This window comes from Lichenostomus cassidix, chromosome 25 (assembly GCF_008360975.1).
Source record: "Lichenostomus cassidix isolate B80296 chromosome 25, HeHo_3.0, whole genome shotgun sequence".
Classification (NCBI taxonomy): domain Eukaryota; kingdom Metazoa; phylum Chordata; class Aves; order Passeriformes; family Meliphagidae; genus Lichenostomus; species Lichenostomus cassidix.
Window position 1 is genome coordinate 3,899,645 of NC_139505.1, and position 4,124 is coordinate 3,903,768.

The following is a 4,124-nucleotide window of genomic DNA, read 5'->3' on the forward strand; positions in this document are numbered from 1 at the left end:
GGGTTTTTTTGGGGTTTTTTTGTTGTTTTGTTTGGGGTTTTTTGGGTTTTTTGTTTGTTTTTTGGGGCTTTTTTGTGGTTTTTTTTTGGTTTTTTGGGGGTTTTTTGGGGCTTTTTTGTGGGTTTTTCTTGGTTTTTTCAGGGGTTTTTTGGGGCTTTTTTGTGGGTTTTTCTTGGTTTTTTCAGGGGTTTTTTGGGGTTTTTTGTTGTTTTTTGGGTTGTTTTTTTTGTTTGTTTTTTGGGGTTTTTTTGTGTTTTTTTCAGGGTTTTTTTGTTTTTGGGTTTTTTTGTGGTTTTTTCAGGGGTTTTTTGTGGTTTTTTGTGGTTTTTTTGTGGTTTTTTCAGGATTTTTTGTTGGTTTTTTTGGTTTTTTGGGAGTTTTTTTGGTTTTCGGGGTTTTTTTGGGTGTTTTTGGGTCTCACCTGGTCGTTGCCCTCCGGGGGACTCCTGCAGACGATGTCAGAGTATTGAGGCTCCGAAGGACTTTCCTCGGGTGGAGCTGTGGGAGTGGCGGCTGCGGAAATGGGGAGAAAAAACAGGAAAATGGGAAAAAATCCCAGGAAAATGGGGAGAGAAAACAGGAAAATGGGAAAAAATCCCAGAGAATGGGGAGAAAAACACCAAAAATGGGAAAAAATCCCAGGAAAATGGGAAAAAATCCATGAGAATGGGGAGGAAAAATGGGAAAATGGGGAGAAAAACCCCAAAAATGGGAAAAAATCCAGTAGAATGGGGAGAAAAAATGGGAAAATGGGAAAAAATCCCAGGAAAATGGGGAGGAAAACACGGAAAATGGGAAAAAATCCAGGGAATGGGGAGGGAAAATGGGAAAATGGGGAGAAAAAAATGGGAAAATGGGGAAAAAAGTAAGGGAAAATGGGGAGAAAAACACCAAAAATGGGAAAAAATCCCAGGAAAATGGGGAGAAAAACCAGGAAAATGGGAAAAAAGTAAGGGAAAATGGGAAAAAAACAGGAAAATGGGGAGAAAAACACCGAAAATGGGAAAAAGTCCCAGGAAAATGGGAAAAAATCCCAGGAAAATGGGGAGAAAAACCAGGAAAATGGGAAAAAATCCCAGGAAAATGGGGAGAAAAACACAGAAAATGGGAAAAAATCCAGGAGAATGGGGAGAAAAAATGGGAAAATGGGGAGAAAAACACGGAAAATGGGAAAAATCCAGAGAATGGGAAAAAAGTAAGGTAAAATGTGGAGAAAAAATGGGAAAATGGGGAGAAAAACCAGGGAAATGGGAAAAAAGTAAGGGAAAATGGGGAGAAATCCCAGGAAAATGGGGAGGGAAAATGGGAAAATGGGGAGAAAAACACCGAAAATGGGAAAAAGTCCCAGAGAATGGGTAGAAAAAACGGGAAAATGGGAAAAAATCCGGAGAATGGGGAGGAAAAATGGGAAAATGGGGAGAAAAACCAGGAAAATGGGAAAAAAGTAAGGGAAAATGGGGAGAAAAACATGGAAAATGGGAAAAAATCCAGCAGAATGGGGAGAAAAAATGGGAAAATGGGGAGAAAAAGACGGAAAATGGGAAAAAAACCTGGAAAATGGGGAAAAAGTAAGGGAAAATGGGGAGAAAAAATGGGAAAATGGGAAAAAATCCGGGAGAATGGGAAAGAAATGGGAAAATGGGGGAAAAAATGGGAATTGGGGAATTTGGGATTTTGAGAATTGAGGAATTTGGGGAATTTGGAAATTCAGGAATTTGGGAATTCATAAATTCGGGAATTCGGGAATTGGGGAATCAGGGAATTCAGGAATTCAGGAATTGGGGAAATTGGATATTCAGAAATTCAGGAATTGGGGAATTGAGGAATTCAGGAATTGGGGAATTTCGGGAATTCAGGAATTTGGAAATTGGGAATTCTGGAATTTGGGAATTGGGGAATTTGGGACAACAGGAAACTGGGGAAAATGGGAAATTGGGGAATTGGGGAATTTGGGAATTCAGGAATTTAGAAATTTGGAAATTCAGGAATTCAGGAATTTGGGAAAACAGGGAATCTGGAGATTGGGGAATTGGGGAATTCAGGAATTTGGGAATTGGGGAATTTGTAAATTCAGGAATTTGGGAATTTGGGAAAACAGGGAATTTGGACATTGGAGAATTCAGGAAAACAGGGAATTCAGAAATTCAGGAATTTAGAAATTCAGGAATTCAGAAATTCAGAAATTCGGGAATTGGGGAATTCGGGAATCCAGGAATTTGGGAATTTCAGGAATTTGGGAATTTCAGGGAATCTGGGAATTCAGAAATTCAGAAATTCAGGAATTCAGGAATTCAGGAATTGGGGGAATTCAGAAATTTGGAAATTTGGGAAATTTGGGAATAAGGGAATTCGGGAATCTGAGAATTCAGAAATTCAGAAATTCAGGAATTTGGGAATTCAGGAATTGGGGAATTCAGAAATTTGGAAATTTGGGAATAAGGGAATTTGGGAATCTGGGAATTCAGAAATTCGGAAATTCAGGAATTTGGGAATTTGGGAAAACAGGGAATTTGGGAATTCAGAAATTCAGGAACTCGGGAATTTGGGAATTTGGGAAATTGGGAAATTGGGAATTTGGGAAATTGGGAAATTGGGAATTTGGGAAATTGGGAATTTGGGAAAACAGGGAATTCGGGAATTCAGAAATTCAGGAATTCAGAAATTCAGGAACTCGGGAATTTGGAAATTTGGGAATTTGGGAAATTGGGAGAATTTGGGAATTTGGGAATTTGGGAAATTTGGAATTTGGGAATTCTCCTCACCAGGCTCAGCTGCCTTCTCACTGTTGACTCTCCAACACCAGAAAGCTGCGCCGAGGCTGACTGCCACCAGGATCAGGGACAGGACAATGTACCCCGACTTGGAGAAGGACGATTGTCCCCCTGAGGTGACATTGGGACATCAGTGTGACACCCTGGGGATGTCCCCAAACCCCTGGGATGTCCCCAAACCCCAAACAAGGTGACAAAAAGGTGACAAAAGTGACAAACTCTCACCTCCTCGCTGGCAGATGCTCTGCAGGTCGAACAGTGTCACACCCAGGGATGTCCCCAAACCCCCCAGAATGTCCCCAAACCCCCAGAAATGTCCCCAAACCCCTGGGATGTCCCCAAACCCCCGGGATGTCCCCAAGGCCAGGCTGACTGCCACCAGGATGAGGGACAGCACAATGTACCCCGACTTGGAGAAGGACAATTGTCCCCCTGAGGTGACATCGGGATGTCACTGGGATGTGTGTGACACCCCAGCAATGTCCCCAAACACCCTGGAATGTTCCCAAGTCCCAAACAAGGTGACAAAAGTGACAAAACTCTTACCTTCTCCTGGCAGATGCTCTGCAGGTCGAACAGTGCCACACCCAGGGATGTCCCCAAACACCCGGGATGTCCCCAAACCTCCCTGGAATGTCCCCAAGCCCCTGGGATGTCCCCAAACCCCTGGGATGTCCCCAAGGCCAGGCTGACTGCCACCAGGATGAGGGACAGCACGATGTACCCCGACTTGGTCCCCCTGAGGTGACATCAGTGTGACATGTGACACCCCAGCAATGTCCCCAAACCTCCTGGGATGTCCCCAAACCCCCCAGAGATGTCCCCAAACCCCAAACAAAGGTGACAAAAGTGACAAACTCTCACCTCCTCCTTGGCAAATTCTCTGCAGGTCAAACAGTGCCACACCCAGGGATGTCCCCAAACCCCAAACAAGGTGACAAAGGTGACAAAAAGGTGACAAAAGTGACAAAACTCTCACCTCCTCGCTGGCAGATGCTCTGCAGGTCGAACAGTGCCACACCCCTGAGATGTCCCCAAACCCCCTGGGATGTCCCCAAACCCCAACCAAGGTGACCAAAGTGACAAAAAAAGTGACAAAAGTGACAAAAAAGTGACAAAAAGGTGACAAACTCTCACCTCCTCGCTGGCAGATGCTCTGCAGATCGAACAGTGCCACACCCAGGGATGTCCCCAAACCCCAACCAAGGTGACAAACAGGTGACAAAGGTGACAAAAGTGACAAAAAAGTGACAAAAGTGACAAACTCTCACCTCCTCCCTGGCAGATGCTCTGCAGGTCGAACAGTGCCACACCCAGAAATGTCCCCAAACCCCAACCAAGGTGACAAAAGTG